Source organism: Enhydra lutris, unplaced genomic scaffold (genome assembly GCF_002288905.1).
Source record: "Enhydra lutris kenyoni isolate GAN:26980312 unplaced genomic scaffold, ASM228890v2 scaffoldscaffold127, whole genome shotgun sequence".
Classification (NCBI taxonomy): domain Eukaryota; kingdom Metazoa; phylum Chordata; class Mammalia; order Carnivora; family Mustelidae; genus Enhydra; species Enhydra lutris.
This window is the reverse complement of record NW_019154211.1, coordinates 213,627-236,489: the sequence shown is the minus strand read 5'-3', so window position 1 is coordinate 236,489 and position 22,863 is coordinate 213,627. Positions and strand designations below refer to the sequence as shown.

Below are 22,863 nucleotides of genomic sequence, written 5' to 3'. Positions count from 1 at the left end.
CTTTTGGACACTTCTGACTTCCTGCTCAAAGATTCTGTCTCTTTGTTGAGAAATGCTTTCTTCTACTTGTGACTTGTTGGGTGAGATTATGTGCCTGGACCTCAGGTGGAAACTGTCACTTACTGCAAAATGATATACTAATTGAAAAATATTTAATGGGCTTTCCACATTAAAACAGCAGTTGGAGAGGAGACAAGATGGTGAGGAAGTAGGAGGAGGCGCCTTTTCAACATGAACCCTAAAGTGAGCTGATTACCTACTAAAGAACTCTGATCACCCATGAAATCAACCTGAAATTAGAATTATACACTTCTGGATCTCTACAGGGGCAGAAGCTTCCAGTGGGCAGGTAAAGCAGAGTGGGAACATTGGACTGATATTGGAAGATAAACAAAAGGGATAGGGAGCCACCAGAAGCGACCCATTGGAAAGTAATACCCCAATATGCGATTGGGGACCAGCATTAACTTGGAGTCTGGTTGAAAGTACTCAAAAAGAGCAAAGGATCGTGTGGGGAAATTTTGGGAATAGGGCGGTTAGGGACAGGGTCTTAAGTCAGCCAACCCAGGACAGACACCGCTGGTGCTGAGCCAGAGAGAGTGCAGCGAAGAAGCAAGGGCTTGGTCCCTGAGTTGCTTGAGTGCATGAGAGCATCTCAGTGAAGGTGTCCCTGAGGTTGAGGGAGACTTGCCAGCCAGCAGAACCACAGTATTTTGCACTCTCCATAGTGCCACATGACCAGAGTCTGAGTCACGCCCCACACCCTCCCCTGAGAGAGGTGTGTTCAGGTGCCAGTTGGTGCTGTCTAGGACCCAGAGAGTCTGAGCACTCCAAGCCCAGCCCTCATGAAAATCTCAGTGCACTATCACTGCTTGGGACCTCTCTGGTGGTCTGGAGCTGCACAGACAGCTGAGACTGCTATTTCTCATGGTTTTCTCGTCTCGAAGACAAGAGTTATCTTCATAACCACTGCACTGTGGTGGTGCAGAATTCATTCAGGCCATGTTGAATAGTGGTTTTCCTGCATACTGATCATTAATTATGAACTCTACTCTTTACATGTACCTACTCTTGTGCATGGGGACATAACATTATCCATATTCTTCCCAGGCCAGTTCTAGGCACCACGTAAGTTAGTCAACCTATCGGACATTCTTTCCACTAGTTCATGCAGTGAACGTTATGGAGAAGCCATTGTAGTCTCAGTGATGAGGACAAAAAAAAAAAAAAAAGAGGGAGACATGATTTCCAGACCCCGACCATTCTGAAGACCCACAAATGAATACAAAATGAAGATCCTTTATTCTTTAACCAGAAGTCTAGTGTACAGTTCCATACCTGTTTGTGTAATTCATTAACTAATATTTATTTGGTTCTAACTGCACAAAGTGTAGCTCTGCCTGGTCTTTGTAAATACAGCAATGAACAGAAATAGAAGAACTTGCCATCATGGGTCTTACCTTTGAGGGGAGAAGACAGACCATAAACCAGCAACAATCCTCTCTTTCTCCATATGGTAAAGGATTCTCTCACTGACTCTGGTGTGGAGAGTAGTTAGGAGTGAGATACAGACATGGGAGCTTAGTATCTGGAAGGTGAGGAAATTCTTGCTGGTGTCCAAGTGAAAACTGATAGGAGCTCAGTCCAGGTTGGGAGTGGTGAAGGGGTGAGAAATGGTTGGATTCTGAGTGTGTCTTGAACTTGTGGCTGGCAAGACTTGCTGACTAATTGGCCATGGAGAGAGAGAAAGAGGCGGTTAAGGAGAGCACTCAGCTATCAGCCCCAGAATTTGAAGTCTCCATCCTTCATCCTGTGAGAAGGGCAGTTCCACCCCCGTCCTCTTATCTCTTGTGGACTCCTGGAGGTTTTGTTCACTGTGTCTCATTATCTCTGGATTTGCTGTTTCTCCTTCTGTCCATGTTTTGGTCCTTTCTGTCTGTCTATCTGTCCTCTCTAACATTCTCATGCCCACCTTGCACCTTGTATTAACAGTTATCTATTGCATCACTATCATTCATGTATTTATATCTGGTTTAATTTTTGTAATATATTTTGCCATTTTTTGTTTTTGGTTGATTCAGGTGGGAGAATAAATGCAGCCCTGATGTTGAGGTTTCTGGAAATAGTGTCATTGAGAAGTATGGATGGGGATGATACTTCTACCCCATTCTGTCCATGCAAAACTACCACTTCCAGACACACCCATGATCAGGTGGTCATGTGTGACAGTCCAGAGGGTTTACATCAGAGCAAACAGCTTAGAATTGAGACACAGACATCCATTGCCTCCTGCTTCCCAGAGTCCTTCTGCTTCTGAGTGGCCATTTATGTCTCCCCATCATGTTCTGCCTAGAATTTTGTTCTCTCTCTCTCTCTCTCTCTCTCTCTCTCTCTCTCATTGGGTTACCGTCATTTATGGTACAGCCTCCACTTCGTTCTGAAGCTCAAAATCTGCACTTTTATCTACCAGAGAATGTCAGTGTCTTGTTCCTTTCAGGCCATATCCTAGAGGGAGCTTGTCTTGGCAAACTCAGAGGTCATTCTTAAATTTTCCTGAGCAATGAACATGTCCTCTGATAGGAATTTACTGACTTTTCCTGAGAAATACGTCTGTCACTCTACGATTATCCATTTTGGAAAGCTCCTAGCTCATGCACATATGTAGATTGTTAGAATTCCCACAATTTCTGGGAAGGACCCTCTGTTGTTGCAAACTTGACTGCTGTTTGTTCTTTCCAGAGGTTCTCCACAGTTTGTCCCTGCAAGGTGGAGCTTTGCTTGATAGGTCTCCACTGGTGCTGCTCCAGTGTTCAATGGAGAGGAGACCTGGACACCTCATTGCAACACAAGATAAGATGTGACTGACTAACATGAGACAGGAAAAGTACTAGGGGAGTGTAGATATTCCTGTTGGAGGTGAGATTTCAGTTCTTAAAGATGTATCTTTCTTTTTTAAGTAAAAACGACCAAAATACAATGTGTTTTGAAACAATTAATATAATACAGAGCTTAAAAAAAGAATCACTGGATTTAATGATTAGCACCTCTCCAAAGAATGGACATAGCAGGATTTTATTTTTTTAAGTAGTTGGTTGGGCTTGGAATTGTTTCCAGTGTCTGATATTACAATAAAGTTCCTCCTACCCCTAGATATGTAGCTGAGGAGCTCAAAAGTGTGTTAATTATATGCCCTCCACAACAACCATGAACCTGAAGAAGATGCAAAGGAACAATTTTGCATCAATATGTGAGTTTCTCTGCCCTGTTAAGTTCCTACTTTACGTAGGTGTTTTTGAAAGCTCAATGTCAAACATGGAAATATAAATAAAACATAGTTAAAATTAGGAAGTTTCTGTGAAGATGCTGTAATTACAGGTGTAATATGTTTATGTAATAAGTTTAAGGTATTTCTGGAAAAGCTTGATGCCCATAACTATACTAGGGAGTAACCATGGAGCAGAAATCCAGAGTATCATTTATAACAATGGGTTAAAGAATCAGCATATAATTCAAATCCCTGTCCATTAAGGGAGTTGGTGAGTCTAATTTTATGTGGAAATGCTATCAAACTTGTGGACACAATCTTATGTCTGATCTGAGATCTGTGTCTCTGTGGCAATGAGACGATTCTGGTCACGGAGACAGGAGAAGGTCTGTTGGGAATTTCGTGCTTCTCCAGAAGATACCTTCAGAAGAATCTCTCTCTTCTCCAAGTCCTTGTTTGGTTCTGCCTGTCACCTTTGGGAATGCTGCCACTATGTCCACCCATGATGGGGGTTACCTGGAATTTGGAAGTGCCATAAAATTGATTTTACATCACGATACTGGAGGCAGTCTGGCTGTCACTTCCCTCAGATCATCTGCAGACTCTCACCTCTTTGGTGTCACCAGGTGAAATCAAAGCCTGGTAGTTAAATGTTCTGTTGTAACATGGTGCAGCATAGTGACAAATTGGTTACAACCTTGATTCGTACTTGGAAGGAAACTCAGAAAGAGAGTCAGAATGTTTACTTCTCGTGTGTCATCTTTAGCAGCAAAGTCCTGTCCTGGGGAGCCTGACAGGTGGAACATGTGAGAAAACAGTCTTCAGGAGCCCATACAACACAGGTAGATGGACTTAATCCCATGTCGCCCTCCGTGGCACATGCATATGTTTTATCTCTTGTATATGCACTTTCCCACGTTGTAAAGTCATTCCTGAAACAACACCTCCATCCCTTCCTGCAGATGAAAGTCTTCTTGATTTGTGTTTCCATCCTGTGTTATACCAGCTTTTATATCCAATGGCTGAGGTTCACACCTGACAGCTGTCATGGTGGGACAATGGTGCATGGTGTGGTTCGGAGTCACATACCACATGATAATCATATCCACAGTCTCTGGAAAGGTTGAGAAAAGAGCATCCTTAAAGTAAATTTACACAATCTCTCAGAGATGCATGGACCCTGTTGTCCAAAGATACTCCCACTGGCACTGATGGTTAGTGGTCAATGGTCTCAGAAGCACATATCTGATCTCACTGTGACATGGGACCTGGTTAGGCCACACATTTAGGAATATTTTCTCCAACTCTAGTCTCTGCCCTATTGCATTCTGCTGTGGGACATTTAAAAAGGATTCATGCATTATATCCCTCATAAACTAACAAAGTCTATCTGCCTGTCCACTGTGAATTTTGATGGATCCTTTTGACTTTCTTCTTTAATTTTTTTTTATTTTTTCAGTGTCCCAAGTCCTTTGACTGTCAATTAGTAAATTCAGTCTAATAGGAACGGTAAATAAATAAATAATAAATGCTACCCTTCAACCTCTTTGAAGGATTTACAGGGACTTTTGACAACAAACACAGCAGGGAAATTCAATTCCAATTCAACTTCAGATTGCAGCTCTGATGTATCTCTGTTTTCGTTTTCTCAGCTCAGACTCTTTGACCTTGCTAGATGAGTACAGGACCTCTGCTCTGTCTCCACATCCCCCAGTTTCCTTCCCTGAGTGGATCTCGTGCATGAGGAAGACTGCAAACTGGACATGCCATCCAAAATGCACCTGTGTTCACTGCACGGAGACATGGAGTGGTGCTAGTAATATTCCTACAATTCTTGTCCTTGGGGAGCACCCCTCACTACTTTCTCATACCCCCTGGCTCACTGCCAGGAGGTGCATTCCTCTCTGAGTCTACTAGTGAGTGAGGTTATGTATATGGACAACATATGTCAACCATTAATGCAAACTAATATAATAATTGCATAATATTTAATTGAATTTCTCATTCAAAGAGCAATTGAACTGTAAGACAACCAGATCAGAGCAGAGACAACTAAATTAGAGAACTAATTTATTTAGGGACTAAAACACTGAATTTCAACTTTGAGCTTCAGCATATACAGAAGAAGGAATTTATCAAACCCTCTTTGCTACAAGAAAATGTGGGATGCAGTAGTTAGGATGGTGGAGAAGGGGTTGCTAGCCTTGGATTTCTGGAACACAGTTAGGTAGTCATCAAGTCATTCTGAGCAGCCAAGAAGTCAATCAGAGGTCTGAGAGAACAAAACCTACAAGTCCTCAAATAGAAAACCAACCTCCTTTTGTTATATAGCAGGTGCAGAGAGTTGTCTTGGGACAGATAGAGCTGTGGGGGTGACATCAGGGATGGAACCTATTTCTGGAAGCTGCCACGATGTATTGTAGCAGCAGAGCACAAAATCTGAAATTTTAGAAGTGTGCTACTGTGCGTATATGGCTGGCATAAAGGTGCTGATGTAGCAAAGTGGGGCAGAATTCCAGGGTCTGAGGTCTGCTGAGGCACAAGAAGGATGTGTGGCACCATTGTGATGCACAGATGCTAGGCAGAGCCTGGAACCCAGTTGAACAGTGAGTCTAAGTGCAAGTCTCTGCTCTGATTTGCCATAAATGGTGAACCACAATCTGGTCATGTGACCTCTTTCCTGAGACCTGTGGGCAAATGGCAAAAGGTATGAGACTCTCCCCTAGAGGAATAGCATGGGTCCGCACCATAGGAGCCCCTAATGTTGAAGTTTTGAAACTCAATCATGTGCCTGAGATGCAACAGCTCAGACACAGGTAGGGTGAACATGGGTTTCAGATGGAAACATTGGAGAGAAAAGGGTTGATTGCTGTTCTGTGAGGGCTCACTGAAGAGTGGGGTGTATGCGAAATTTCAGCCCCTGCCTAGAGAGAAGATGCCATATTCAACCTACCCATCAGTGCCATCAGGAAGCAAAACAGTGGCACCTAGTGGAGGGCAGACCTGCTTATACCAAGCCCTGTCCCCTGCTCCCAGATGTGCATTTCCATGAGGCCAAAACCCCTGAGAATAATCATAACAGGCACCTGTCCCAGAAGATCCACAGGACAATTCCATCTCATCAAGTTTAATGATCACAAAATGTGGCACACTTTCAGTTCCTGGGGAAGTGGGCTTAGCTTTCATTCTTTTGATTCTTAAGGTTTTTTTAAATTTTTTAATTATTTTCTGATTCATCTTTCTTTACTTTATATATTACATTCTCCTTATATATTTTAGGTTTAATTTTTATAAATACACATACTTATTTTTTCTATTTTTACTTTTTTCATTTATATATATTTTATTTGTGATCTATATTTTATTTAAGAAGCATTCATTATGACAAATCCTCAATTTATATGTGTTAATTCTACCCTCATTTTATTTTTCAATAAAAAAACATTTTTCTTGTGGTTGAGCTCCAGTTTCAAGGCATTGTGGTCTAAGAATATGCAGGGAATATTCTGTCTTTTGGTATTGGTTGAGCCCTGATATGTGACACAGAATGTGGTGTATTCTGGAGAAAGTTCCATGTGCACATGAGAAGAATGAGTATTCTGTTGTTTTAGGGTGGAAAGTTCTGTATATATGTATCAGGTCGATCTGGTCCAATGTGTCATTCAATGTGCTTGTATCTTATTGATTTTCTGCTTGGATGATCTGTCTATTACTAAGGTTAGATGCCCTACTATTAATGTATTCATATCAATATGACTCTTTATCTTGATTAACAGTTGTCTTATGTAGTTGACTGCTCCCGTATTGGGACCATAAATATTTATAATTGTTGATCTTCTTGGTGAATAGACCATTTAAGAATGAGGTAGTATACTTCTTTATTTCTGACTACAGTCTTTAGTTTAATATCTAATTTATCAGATATGACAATCACTACCCCAGCTTTGTTTTGAGTCCCATTGCATGGAACATGCTTCTCCATCCCTTCATTTTCAGTCTGCATATATGATCAAATAATCTTCAGCAAAGCAGGAAAAAAACATTCAGTGGAGAAAGACAATCTTTTCAATAAATGGTGCTTGTAACAAGTATAATTTCTCATGGGTTATATTTTAAGTAATACATTGTTCTGATGGACATTTACAGGTAGGATTCATCCCTGGGTTGCAAGGATGGTTCAACATTTGCAAATCAATTAATGTGATAGAATAAATCAATAAGAGAAGAGAGAAGAACCACATGGTCCTATCAGTTGAGGAGAAAAAAGAATTTGACAAAATACAGCATCATTTCCCAATTCAAACTCTTCAAAGTATATGGATAAAGGGAACATTCCTCAACTTCATGAAATCTATCTATGGAAAACGCACAGCAAATACCATTCTCAGTGGGGTAATCTGACAGCCTTCCCTTTCAGATCAGGAACATGACAAGGATGCCCACACTCGCCATTGTTGTTCAACATAGTATTAGAAGTCCTAGCAACAGCAATCTGACAACGAAAAGAAATAAAGGTATTCAAATCAACAAAGAAGAAATCAAACTCTCTCTCTTCATGGAAGACACGATACTTTATGTGGAAAATGAGAAAGACTCCAGCCCCAAATTACTATAACACATAAAGCAATTCAGTAATGTGGTAGGAAACAAAATCAATGTACAGAAATCAGATGCTTTCTTATACACTAACAGTGAAACTGTAGAAAGGGAAATTAGAGAATCAATTCCATTTACTATAGTATCAAGAACCATTAGATACTTGGGAATAAAGCTAACCAAAGAGGTAAAGGATCTGTAGTTAAGCAACTACAGAATGCTCATGAAAAAATTGAAGAAGACACAAAATTATGTAAAAGCATTCTGGGCACATGGATAAGAAGAATAAACATTGTTAAAATGTCCATACTGCCCAGAGCAATCTACATGTTCAATGACACCCCAATCATAATTCCACAGCATTTCTCAAAGTGTTGGAACAAATCGTCCTAAAATTTGTATGGAACCAGAAAGGACCCTGAATTGCCAAGGAAATGTTGAAAAAGAAAAACAAAGCTGGGGACATCATATTGCATGATTTCAAGCTTCAATACAAAGCTGTGATGACCAGGATATCATGGTACTGCTCAGAAACAGAAACATAGACCAGTGGAACAGAATAGAGAGCCCAAATATGGATCCTCATCTTTATGGTCAAATAATCTTTGACAAAGCAGGAAAAAATATACATTGGAAGAAAGACAGTCTCTTCAATAAATGGTGGCTGGGAAATTTGGACAGCTAGGCATAGAAGAATTAAATTCGACCATTCTCTTATACCATACACAAAGATAAAATCGAAATGGATAAAAGACCTCAACTTGAAACAGGAATCTACCAAAATCCTAGAAGTGAACATAGGCAGTAGCCTCTTCAACATCAGCCACAGGAACTGCTTTCAATACATGTCTCCAAAGACAAAGGAAACAAAGCCACAATGAACTTTTGGGACTTCCTCAAGACCAAAAGCTTCTGCACAGCAAAGGAAATAGTCAACAAAACAGAGGCAACCCACTTTGGGAGAAGATATTCTCAAACAACAGTACAAAGGGCTGTTATCCAAGATCTAGAAAGAACTTCTCAAACTGAACACACGCAAAACAGATAATCATGTAAAAAAATGGACAGAAGACATGAACAGACACTTCTCCAAAGGAGACATATGAATAGCCAACAGGCACATGAAAAGGTGTTCATCATTAGCTATTGGGGAAATTCATATCAAAACCACATTGAGATACCACCTTACACCAATAAGAATGGCAAAAAGTGACAATGCATAAACAATGAATCTTGGAACACTGAAAAAATAAAATAAAATTCAAAATAAAATGATAAGGCAAGGAATAACAAATTGTTGGAGAGGTTGTGGAGAGAGGAGAACCCTTTCACACTTTTGGTGGGAATAGATCTTGATACAGCCATATTGGAAAACAGTGTGGAGGTTTCTAAAAAAAAGTTTAAAATAGAACTATTTTCTGACCCAGCAATTGCACTACTGGGTATTTACCCAAAAGGTACACAGGTAGTGAAAAGAAGGGTCAAATGAATCCCAATGTTCATAGCAGGAATGTCCATAATAGCCAAACTGCGGGAGATGCCCTTCAACAGAGTAATGGATAAAGAAGATGCAGTTTACATATACAACAGAACATTACTCAGCCATCAAAACCATGAATACCCAACTTTTGTATCAACATGGATGGGACTGGAGGAAATTATGCTAAATAAGTTAAGCAGAAAAAAGTCAATTATCATAAGGTTTTACTTATTCATGGAAGATAAGGAATCACATGTAGGATATTAGGAGAAGGAAGAGAAAAATAAAGGGGTGGGAATCAGAGGGGGAGATGAACCAAGAGAGACTATGGACAGTGAGAAATAAAGTGAGGGCTTTAGCGAGGAGGGTGGTGGGGTTATGGGTTACTCTGGGACGGGTATTAAGGAGGGCAGGTATTGCTTGGAGCACTGGGTGTTATACGCAAACAATGAATATTGAAACATTACATCAAAAACTAATGATGTGCAGAAGATTTGATCTTGATGAAGTCCTAAAATTTCACTTTCGCTTTTGTTTCCTTTGACTTTGGAGACATATCTTGAAAGAAGTTGCTGTGGCTAATATTGAAGAGATTACTGCCTATGTTCTCTTCCAGGAGTCTGATGGATTCCTGCCTCATGTTGAGTTCTTTTATCCATTTTGAGTTTATCTTTGTGTGGTGCACAGCAAAAAGCAGTCAAGAAAACAAAGAGGCAACCCACAGAATGGGAGAAGTATTCACAAATGACAGTACAGAAAAAGGGCTGATATCCAAGATCTAGAAAGAACCCCTCAAACTCAACACACAAAAAACACATAATAATGTCAAAAAATGGGCAGAAGACCTGAACAGACAGTTCTCCAAAGAAAACATACAAATGGCTAATAGACACATGAATAAATGTTCATCATCATTAGCCATAATGGAGATTCAAATAAAAATCACATTGAGAAACCAACTTACACCATTTAAAATGTCCAAATTAACAGGACTCTAGACAACTGTGTCTTGGAAAGGATGTGGAGAAAGGGGAACCCTCTTGCACTGTTGGTGGGAATGCAAGTTGGTGCAGCTACTTTGGAAAATAGTGTGGAGATTCCTTAAGAAATTAAAAACAGAGCTTCCTTATGACCCTGCAATTGCACCACTGGGTATTTACCCCAAATATACAGATGTAATGAAGACAAGGGCCATCTGTACCCCAATGTTCGTAGCAGCAATGGCCATGGTCACCAAACTGTGGAAAGAATCAAGATGCCCTTCAGTGGACGAATGGATAAAGAAGATGCGGTCCATATATACTATGGAGTATTATGTCTCCATCAGAAAGGATGAATACCCAACTTTTGTATCAACATGGATGGGACTGGAAGAAATTATGCTGAGTGAAATAAGTAAAGCAGAGAGAGTCAATTATCATATGGTTTCACTTATTTGTGGAGCATAAGAAATAACACGAAGGACATGGGGAGATGGAGAGGAGAAAGGAGTTGGGGAAATTTACGGGGGAGATGAACCATGAGAGACTGTGGACTCTGGGAAACAGACTGAGGGTTTTGGAGGGGAGGGAGGTGGGAGGTTGGGTGAACCTGGCGGTGTGTATTATGGAGGGCACGTATTGCATGGAGCACTGGGTGTGGTGCCTAAACAATGAATTCTGGAGCACTGTAAAGAAATTTAAAAATAAATAAATAAATAAATAAATAAATAATATATAGACAATGGAATATTACACCTCTATCACAAAGGACGAACACCCAACTTTTGTATCAACCAGGACAGGACTAGAGGAGGTTTTTCTGAGTGTAATAAGCCAAGCAGAGAGTCAATTATTATATGGTTTACTTCCTTGTGAAGCATAAGGAATAACATGGATGACATTAGGATATGGCAAAGAAAAGTGAATTGAGGTAAATTGGAGAGAGAAACGAACCAGGAGAGACTGTGGACTCTGAGAAACAAACTGAGGGTTTTGGAGTGGAGGGGGTGGAGGGATGGGTGAGCCTGGTGGTGGGTATTAAGGAGGGCATGTATTGCATGGAGCACTGGGTGTGGCGCATAAACAATGAATCTTGGAACACTGAAAAAAATAAAATAAAACTAAAGAAAAAGTTGTTATGGAATATGTTATATTAATCCTCTAGTTGTAATAGTAATTAGGTTAAAAATAAAAGACAAAGAATCATGAGAACGAATTAAGGAAATAATGAATGAATGAAAAGTTGTATCTATGAAATATACAGGTTTTGGGGTAATACCGGGAACTTAGTATGTTGTCTTCCCTGATATTGGGGTTTTAAAATTTTATGGAGTCCCTCTGGTGGTTGTCCTCTTGTTCTTTTGGCTTCTCTTCTGGTAGAGGAACTTGCCAAGTTTTTTGCAGTCAAATTTTCTTGGGATGAGTCACTGTGTGACCGACCTATCAAGGGGCTTGGCTCTGTGGAAACCGGTTTTTCAGGCTTTAGTTATCTGGAGGTTTTTGTTCTTTGGCAGCTTTCTGCATTTTTTCAGAAGGTCAGAGCAAAGAATCTCTGTGCGCTCAGACCTCCACCTCAGAGAGAAGCATCACACTGTTCCTCTCTGGGTGGTCCACAACACACAAGACTCCTGCTCTGCAAACACTGATGAATGGTGCAATCTCCCACAGGCTGTATGCACCACCAGCCACCATCCCAGTAGTGACCTGAGGGCCTTATTTGTTTCTGTACCCCCGTGCCACTAAATCCACAAGCGATACTGGTCTGGAGAGCCCAGTTTTGGTGGCTGCCTTTGTCAGGACTGCTGTCCGAGTCCAGGCCCACACCAGGTGGGCACATACCCTGCAGCCGCACGGGTAGCAGAAGGCTGCAGACCAAGAGACCCCGAAAGGAGTTCACACTGTGTTCTATCAGAGGTGGGCTGGGTGTGCTCAGACACCACAGTCGCACAGATCATGGAAGTATTAGGGCAGAGGATAGCTGTGGGCCGTGGGATCCTGTCTTGAGTTCACGCCGGGCTCTCTCAGGTGCCGGTGGGAACGCATTCAGCCCAAGTGGTGATGCAAGTAGTGGAAAGCCACCTGCTCAAGGACCATGGACTAGGGGCCCTGCCGGACTCTTTCTGGCATGGATGGTCACCATCCTGGAACCATGGACTTAGCCCCATGCCCATGACTGCCCAATTCCACCAGTTGCCCCTTAAGATTTTTTGCTCTTTTTGAGTGCTTTTAACCAGACTCCATGGTGATGCTGGTCCCCAATCACTGGACACTTTCATATTGGGGTATTACTTGCCAAATTGGACACTCCTGGTGGCTCTCTCTCCCTTCTATTTATCTTCCAATATCTGTCCAGCATTCCCACTCCACTTTACCTCTCCACTGATATCTTCTGTCCCCACAGAAATCCAGAAGTGTATAATCTTACATCTCGGGTTGATTTCATGGGTGTTCAGTGTGTTCTGGTATATATTTACAAATTTAATTTACAAATTAATAAACGGTCCTTTCCTTGACTCTCAAGCTGTTCACCTGCAGATACAGCACGTTCTTGCCATTGTCTTTGCAGATGGTGAATTGGCCCTTCATAGAGCCCGCAAAGCTTGTGCTATGTCCATCAGCATTAATACATGCAACCCACTGCCCCTTACCTGGAGCCTGGTAGACCCAGCTCATGCCATTACTACTGAAGATGCATTCACAGGCTATGCTGGAGAGTCTCAGGGACCCCCAGGCTTCACCAGGTCTCCCCCAGAATCCACCAGCTACACCTCATACTGACACCTGCAGACACAAGACATTCTGGTTAGGAAACTGTCACACAGCCATGGTTTCTTTCACTCATATCCGCTCACATCCTCAAAATCTCTTGTTCACCATGAATTACCTTTTTAAGAGAGCAACAAGGAAAACCCAGTCAAGCACAAACTCCATTGTGAGTTGTCTGTGTTCTGTCCTGGTCATAGAATGCAACACCTGGGAATCCCAGGGCTGGGGTTCCTCTTCCAGCTGCAGGACCAGGGGGAGATGTAACTCTACCTCAGATCAATGTATTACTTAAAGTATAACCCATGAAAAATTATATGAGTAACCAAGCATGTTTAGATACAGCCTTAAGAAAAACATATACTGGCAACAGACCTCTGGGGGGGAGGACGATATAAGGCCTTGAAGCCCAGTAGCTGGGGATGCCTGCCCCGCTCAGGGAGGAATGCTGCCTGCTTCATGGAAGCCAAGCAGCTGGGAATGCCTGGCCTGCTCAGGGCGGAAGGCTGCCTGCTTCATTTTTCTGTTATCTCCCATCCCCCCCCCAACACCTGCGGCTAATTAGATAAGTCCTTTGAATGTCCTTGTTCAACTCTATACTGCTTGATCAGACATATTTTGCATTCCTTCTTGTTTATCTGGAAGACAGATGATTAATGTTTGGTCTTCTTTGGCTCTTCTGTTTATTACTGTTCATACCTAATAAAAACGGGACTGAAGAGTTGTTTGGGGCAACAGTCTTTCTTTTTTCTTTTTTTTTTTAAGATTTTATTTATTTATTTGACAGAGAGAGATCACAAGTAGGCATAAAAGCAGGCAGAGAAGAGGAAGGGGGAAGAAGGCTCCCACTGAGCACAGAGTCTGATATGGGGCTCGATCCCAGGACCCTGAGACTACGACCTGAGACGAGGGCAGAGGCTTAACTCACTGAGCCACCCAGGTGCCCCGCAACAGTCTTTTCTTTTGTTTTTAAAATTTTTTTTTTTGTTTTTTAATTACTTTTCAGTGTACTAGAATTCATTGTTTATGCACCACACCCAGTGCTCCATGCATGACATGCCTTCCACAATACCCACCACCAGGCTGGCCCAACTTCCCACCTCCCACCCCTCCAAAACCCTCATTTTGTTTCTCAGTGTCCAAAGTCTCTCATGGTTCGTGTCCTCTTCCAATTTACCTCAACTCCCTTCTCTCCATCTCCTCATGTCCTCCGTGTTACTCCTTATGCTCCACAAGTAAGTGCAACCATATGATAATTGACTCTCTCTGTCTGACTTACTTCACTCAGCATAATCTCCAGTCCCGTCCACCTTGATACAAAAGTTGGGTATTCATCCTTTCTGATGGAGGTGTAATACTCCATAGTGTGTATGGACCACATCTTCCTTATCCGTTCGTCCACTGAAGGGCATCTTGGTTCTTTCCACAGTTTGGCGACCGTGGCCATTGCTGCTATAAACATTGGGGTACATATGGCCCTTCTTTTCACCACATCTGTATCTTTGGGGTAAATAACCAGTAGAAGCACAGGGTTTTATTCCAAACAGAAGGAGCATTGAATATTATATCAAAAGTCAATGATGTACTATATCTTGGCTAATTGATTTAGAAAAAAAAATATTCAGACCCTGGTTTTTTGAACTGTTCTGTGTTTCTTAATTTCTATATAATCTCTTTGTGATCTTATCTTGCTATTTCCTTCCTTCTGCTATATTTAGGATTCAGCTATTGCTTTTCCTCTAGCACCTTTAGGTGTAATGTTAGGTTGTTTATTTGAGATTTTTCTTGCTTCTTGAGGTACTTCTGTGCACTATGTATTTCTGTCTTAGGACCACCTTTGCTGCAGAGAAATTACAGGATGGTTATAGAGGTTTCCTACTCTTTTCTTAAGTTTAATTTTATTTTTTCAGTGGAGGTTTTATACGTTTGTGTGTGTGTGTGTGTGTGTGTGTGTGTGTGTGTGTGTATGTGTGATCTTCTGGCTCTGCTGGAGGTTCTTGTGATCCACAGTTGAGTGCCACTGAGATTCTTATAAAGGTTTTGTTGACCTGCATCAGGATATTTGTAATTAATTGGTTTTTAAGGACAAGAGGAAACTAATGTTACTGACTCTTTTTTTTTTTTTTTTTTGCATGTTAGTATATTTTTCTTCCTGTTACAACTAAGTCTCTAAGTCAGAGAGTGAATAGGTAAGCACAGAATAATATCAAGGAGGCTCCCTTGGGGAAACTGCTCTAGGGAGAGGAAACCCCAGACCCTGACAGGAAATACGCCATAGACTCCATCTGCAATGACTCCTAGGGATTAAAAACATGATTGGTGAATAGTGTGCACCCTCTACTGGTCTAACACACTTGTAATTTGAGGTTTGTGTCTGGGCTCACACTGAGTGCCCCTCACTGTGTCTCTCTCACAGTAATACATGACCGTGTTCTCAGGTCTCAGGCTGCTCATCTGCAGATACAGCGTGTTCTTGCCATTGTCTCTGGAGATGGTGAATCGGCCCTTCACAGAATCTGCATAGCTTGTGCTACTTCCACCACTGCTAATATATGCAATCCACTGCAGCCCCTTCCCTGGAGCCTGGCGGACCCAGCTCATGTAGTAGCTGCTAAAGGTGAATCTGGAGGCTGCACAGGAGAGTCTCAGAGTCCCCCCGCCCCAGGCTTCACCAGGTCTCCCCCAGACTCCACCAGCTGCACTTCACACAGGACACCTTCAGACACAAGACATCCCAGTCAGGAATCCATCACACACCCATGGTTTCTCTCACTCAAATCCACTCACATACTCAGTGTCTCTTGTTCTCCATAAATTACCTTTTAAAAGAGCAACAAGGAAAACCCAGCCAAGCACAAACTCTATCATGAGTTCTCTGTGTTCTGTCCTGATCAGCGAATATGAATACCTGGAAATCCCAGGGCTGGGGATCCTCTCCCAGCTGCATGGTCCGGTCTGGGCTGTTTTATTCAGTGGAGGGAAGACCCTATTTGCATGTCCTCTAAGTATATAGTTAGCTCCAGATGTAGGCTCAATTCTTTACAAGTTAGAAACAAAGATTTCATTGTTTGTAGATTACTCTGTTTAGATGGCACTGTGTCAGTATGTAGTTTTTTAATGTATGAACAGAATTGTCTTTTCTTCTTTTTTGTATTACAGAATTTTAAAAATTATTGTGTTATGTTACTCAACATACAGCACATCATTAGTTTTTGATGTAGTGTTCCATGATTCATTGTTTGCATATAACACCCAGTGCTCTTTGCAACCTCTGCCTTCCTTAATACCCATCACCAGGCTCATCCATCCCCCTACCCTCCTCCCTTCTAAAACCCTCAGTTCATTTCCTGGAGTCCATAGTCTCTTATGGTTCATCTGCCACTTTGATTTCTCCCCTCCACCCCTTCCTTCTGCTAATGTCCTCCATGCTATTCCTTATGTTGCACAAATAAGTGAAATTGTATGACAGTTGGCTTTTTTTTTTAAGATTTTATTTTTTTATTTATTTGACAGAGAGAGATCACAAGTAGACGGAGAGGCAGGCAGAGAGAGAGAGAGAGAGAGAGAGAGAGAAGCAGGCTCCCTGCTGAGCAGAAAGCCTGATGCGGGACTCGATCCCAGGACCCTGAGATCATGACCCGAGCCGAAGGCAGAGGCTTAACCCACTGAGCCACCCAGGCGCCCGACAGTTGGCTTTCTATGTTTGACTTATTTCACGCAACATAATCTCCTCCAGTCCCATCCATGTTGAACAAAAAACTCAGTATTCATCCTTTCTGATGGCTGAGTACTATTCCATTGTATATATGGACCACATCTTCTTTATCCATTCATCTGTTGAAGGACATCTTGACTCTTTCCACATTTTGGCTATTGTGAACATTGCTGCTATTAACATTAGTGTATAAATGGCCTTTCTTTTCACTACATCTGTATCTTCGGGGTAAATACCTAGTAGTGCAATTGCTAGGTCATAGGGTAGCTCTATTTTTTTATATTTATGTATTTATTTATTTAAAATTTTTTTTTTTTATTTTCAGCATAACAGTATTCCTTGTTTTTGCACCACACCCAGTGCTCCATGCAATCCATGCCCTCTCTAATACCCACCACCTGGTTCCCCCAACCTCCCACCTCCCCACCGCTTCAAACCCCTCAGATTGTTTTTCAGAGTCCATAGTCTCTCATGGTTCACCTCCCCTTCCAATTTCCCCCAACTCCCTTCTCCTAACTACCCTTGTCCTCCATTTTATTTGTTATGCTCCACACATAAGTGAAACCATATGATAATTGACTCTCTCTGCTTGACTTATTTCACTCAGCATAATCTCTTCCAGTCCTGTCCATGTTGCTACAAAATGTTTTTATTTATTTCTATTTTTAATATTTTTATTGTGTTATGCTTGTTTTATTTTATTCACCATGAAGGGTAGCACTATTTTTAATTTTTTGAGGAAACTCCACACTGATTCCCAAAGTGGCTTCACCAATGTACATTCCCACCTACAGTGTAAGAGGACTCCCCTTTCTCCATAACTTCTCCAACATTTACTGTTTCTTGCCTTGTCAATTTTTGCCACAGAGTTGTCTTATCATTTCTGTGTGCATTTTTAAAAGTATTTCATTAATGTAGGTCATTTTAAATATACATTATTTTACCCCTTTAATGAAGTTTTGCCCTAATTATTTTATTTATGGTACCAGTGTAAATGAAATTATTTTGTTAATTTCTTTTTTAAATAATTTCTTGTTACTGTATGGAAGCATTGCTTTATTTTGTATGTTGATTTTGTACCCTGAAGTTTCTTTGAAATCATTAAGTATTTCTAAGATCTTTTTAAATGGAGTTTGTGGGGTTTGACTATGTATAAGACTATGTCATATGGAAACAAATATTTTTTTCTTCTTGTCTATTGATTTTAGTATCTTTTATTTTATTATTGCCAATCCTTTTGCGAAGGTTTTCCAGGTGAGGGCCAGAAAGTTTTCCCTTCTTTTCTTCTGGGTTTTTGGTCTAATAACTCAATGGACATAGGCCAGGTCTAAGGGGAAAATGAATTTCAGCTTGCATGTGCATGAGCTCCCAAAAAATATGCCACCTAGAGAATGACCAAAGTGGGCAGCACTTGTGCAACTTAGACAACCCAGAATTGGATTTTTGAAGACTTGATGCAAAGATATGGGTTTGGGTTAGTAAATTAGTGAAGACCTAACGAAATTTGTTTGCACAGTGTTCTGGGTCCTAAGTTCCCTATTCTGTGGCTGAGGATGGTTCTCCCCTCCTGGTACAGAGAAGGGAATCTTCCACAGATTTATTTATTTGTGTTAGTAGGCAAAGGAGGTTGAGTCTGTCTGTCCACTGGCATATTCTCAAGTGACTTTCAATCACAATAGCCCAGGGGCCAGATGAAATACTGTGATAACATATTTTCTCCTTCATGATACCATGTTGAATCCTTATGGTAAGAATGAGCATCCTTGTCTGGTTTCTCAGTGACAGGAAAGGCTTCATGTTTTCACTGTTGAATATGGTGTCAGGTGTATTAGGCTTTTCATATATGACCATGATTATATATAAGTAATTTCCTTCTGTTCTTCAGTCATTGAGATTTTTAACTGATAAACTTATGTTGATTTTTTTCAAACGGTTTTAGACATCGATGGAGAGGATGATGTAGATTCAATCCTTCACTATGTTGAAGCAGATTGTCCCATTTATTGATCTGTGTATGTTGAAGAAACCTTGCATCTGAGGGATGATACACACTAGATTATCATGTACGATCATTTCAGTGTGCATTTGCGTTCAGTATGCCAGCATTTTTGCAGGTATGTTCATGGGAGATAGTAACCTGAACTTTCCCTTCTTGTGTGGTCCTTGCCTGGCTTTGGTGTTGGAGTAATGCTGGTGTCATACAATGAATTGGGGCATATTTCTTTCTCATCAGTTTTTTGGAAGAGATTGTGATGTATTAGCCTTAATTTTTCTTTAAATATTTAGCTTCCACAGAGAAAACCATCTGATGTTGGATTTTTTTTTATTCTTTGTTGTTCTTGTTTTTTTTTTTTTTTTGAGAGTGAAAGTTTCATTTTATTTTATTTCTTTAATTTAAATTCAATTAAAAGAAGGGAAGAAAATGGTGGAGAAGTAGGAGATACTGTTTCTACTGGTCTCCTAAAGTGAGCTGATTATCTATCAGAACACTTTGAACACCCATGAATCAGTCTGAGATGTACGATTATACACTTCTAGATCTCTATGGGGGCAGAAGACACCAGTGGACAGGTAAAGCAGAGTGGGCACATCGGACTGAATATCAGAAGATAAACAGAAGGGGGAGAGAGCTACCAGAAGGGACATATTGAAAAGTAATACCCCAATACGAGAGTGTCCTGTGACTGGGGAACAGCATTAACTTGGAGACTGGTTAAAAGCACTCAAAAAGAGCAAAAGATCTTAAGGGGCAACTGGTAGAGTTGGGCGGTCAGGGGCATGGGCTTAAGCTCAGGGATCCAAGACAGACACTGCTTGTGCCATGTCAGAGAGAGTGCAGTGAATAATCCAGGCCATGGTTCCTGAGCCACTGGCACCCACGTGAAAGAGTATGGGTGGATGCCATCCTTCACTCTTTAGAACCACAGCCTTTTGCACTCTACACAGGTGCTGCACAACAGGGACCTAAGCCGTGCTCTGCACCCTCTCCAGAGAAAGATCCGTGCAGGTGTTAGCTGGAGGGTGCTAGGACTGGCATAGAGTCTGAACACTCGCAACCTGGGCTTACATGAAAATTTCAGCTTGCTGTCTCTGGTTGGGATCTGTAGGGCGGTCTGGACCTGCCCAGACAGCAGCCCAGCAAAGGCAGCCACTGGCAACAAACTTCTTGGATCAATATAGTTTTATTAGCACCAGGGTGTAGAGACACGCTAGAACTCCTGCAACCCCTGAGAAGGTGGCTGAGAACGAGCTCTGATGGTGGGAGTTGGCAGAGGGGGAGTCTGTGTGCTCTGGACCACCCAGATGGGAACAGACTGAGGCTTCTCTCTGAAACAGAGTTCTGGGTGCAGTTTGCTTTCCCCTAAACCTCTGAAGAATGGCCAAAAGCTGCCAGAGGGGGGAAAAAACCTCCAGAGAACAAAAGCCTGAAAAACTGGTATCCTCAGAGTGCAGCCCCATGATAGGGTGCAGAAGGACTCAACCCAAGCAAGACGGCCTGAAAAACAACACAGAAGGCCCCTCCTCCAGAAATCTCCCCACTCCCACCAAAAGGAGAGGACACAACACTGTAAAAACCCAATATGATTTGTGGAGCATAACAAATAGCATGGAGGACAAGGGGGAGACGGAGAGGAGAAGGGAGTTGGGGGAAATTGGAAGGGGAGGTGAACCATGAGAGACTATGGACTCTGAAAAACAATCTGAGGATTTTGAAGGGGCGGGGGTTGAGAGGTTGGGGGAACCAGGTGGTGGGTATTGGAGAAGGCATGGATTGCATGGAGCACTGCGTGTGGTGCAAAAACAATGAATACTGTTACACTGAAAATAAATTTAAAAAATTAAAAAAAAAAAAACAATATGAGGGGAAAAGAAGTTATTAAGCTGCGGTATTGCTCCCAAACCTGTATACTTCATAGATACAACCTTTATTTTAATTTGTTCCCACTATTCTCATTCTTTTTAAATTTTTAAAAATTTTTTGATCTATTTAACATCACAATGAGATGTTGAATAAAACAAATTCCATAATAACCTTTTAAGTTGAACTTTTTTTGATACATATATGTGTGTTTTACTTTTGCTTTTTCTGTTTTTGAAAAATATTCATATAGAGATAAGCTTCAATGTAATCCTCTTTCCCCAACCAATACTACCCCTATATATAAACCAGTTTTAATCCCCTATCACCTCAGAAAAGTTGAGTCCATTAACAAAGATATCAAGATACACCCAGGAAGAATCAAAATAACCTTCCTGGCACACACCGAGGATTTATAACCACCCTCACATATCTTTCTTCTGTTAGTGTTTCTGTGTATTTGTTTCTGTTCTGGTATTATATAAATCTTATACTTGGGGTTTATTTTGGCTGGGTTCTTTTTTTCTTATCCTTTACATTTGTCGGTCTTTTTGTCCGTTTTTGTTTGTATACCTTATAAATCTTACCTTTGGGGCCCATTCTGGCTGAATCTTCCCTTTTTTTCTTTCATTTTTTCCCCTCTCTCTCTCTCTCTCTCTTTTTCTTTTTTCTTTCTTTTTGGTGGGGACTCCTGATTGCTCAGAAGCATTCCAGGGTGCACCCTCCTGGATCACGGTTGATACATTCAGCTACACATCCCCTCAGCCGTCTGTCACCAAAACTACTAGGAGGAGGAATGCCCATCAGAGGAAAAATTCAGAGACTATGCCCTCTCCATCAGAGCTACTGGATATGGGTAAACAGTATGTCGGAAAGGGAATTCAGTCTAACAATTACCCAGGCAATGACTAGGTTGGAGAAAACCATTAATAACAAAATGGAATAGATTAGGGCAGACATAAAAGCCACCAGGGATGATGTTAACAATGCTCTCAATGAGTTCCAATGTAATCTAAATTCTCTAACAGCTAGGATAACTGAAGCAGAAGATAGAACTAGTGATCTAGAGGACAAACTGATAGAGAAAAAGATCAGGGGTAAGTCTGGAACAAATAGATTAGAAGGCACAAAAACAAAATTAGGCAAATAAATGACTCCATGAAATGTTCCAACATCAGAATTATCGGAATACCTGAGGGGGAGGAGAAAGAAAGAAGACTAGAAGATATAGTTGAGCAAATTCTCCATGAAAATTCTCCCACTCTGGGGAATGGAACCTGGGTTCATGTCCCAGAGGAGAAAGGTCTTCCCCCAAGATAATATAATCTAGGAAGACCTTGAGACACCTGATTGTGAAACTGAGGACTCATAATTTTAGACAGAAGCTCTTGAAAGCAGCTAGGGGGAAGAAATTCCTTATGTACAGAGGAAGGTACATCAGAATAATTTCAGACCTGTCCACAGAAACCTGGCAAGCCAGAAAGGGCTGGAATGACATATTAAGGGCACTCAATGAACAGAACATGCAGGCCAGAATACTTTATCTGGTAAGGCTGACATTCAAAAAATGGATGGAGAGACAAGGAGCTTCCAAGACAGGCAAGGTTTAAAAGAGTAGGTGACCACCAAGCCGGCACTACAAGAAATATTAAGGGGGGTTCTATAAAAGAAGAACGAGCCTGAGAGTGTCATAGAACAGAAATTTATGGAGACAATCTATAGAAACAAGGACTTCACAGGCAACATGGTGCCGATAAAAATGGATCTCTCCATAATCACATTCAATGTGAATGGCCTGAATGTTCCAATAAGATGGCACAGGGTTGTAGATTGGATAAAATGACAGGACCTGTCCATATGTCCTCTGCAAAAGATCCATTTTGAACCTACGGATGCATCCAGACTGAAAGTGAAGGGATGGAGAAGCATGTTTCATGCCAATGTCCTCAAAAGAAGGCTGGGGTAGCGATTCTCATATCAGATAAATTAAATTTTAAAGTAAATACTGTAGTCAGAGATGCAAAAGATACTCATACATCATTCTTAAAGAGTCCATCCACCAAGAAGATCTAAAAATTTTAAATATTTATGCCCCCTATATGGGAGCAGCCAACTATAATTAGCAATAATCGTGCCTCGGATAAACCTCATTGGCTACGATACTGCCACTGCACAATGTCAACTACATAAGACAACTGTTAAACA

At 41.2% G+C, this 22,863-nt stretch overlaps 2 pseudogenes; both read right to left on the bottom strand.

Moving 5' to 3' along the window:
- Window positions 1–12,811: 12,811 nt before the first annotated feature.
- On the bottom strand, window positions 12,812–13,252 carry LOC111139957 (annotated as a pseudogene).
- A 2,169-nt stretch (window positions 13,253–15,421) lies between these two features.
- LOC111139946 lies at window positions 15,422–22,537 on the bottom strand (annotated as a pseudogene).
- Between the last annotated feature and the right edge of the window lie 326 nt (window positions 22,538–22,863).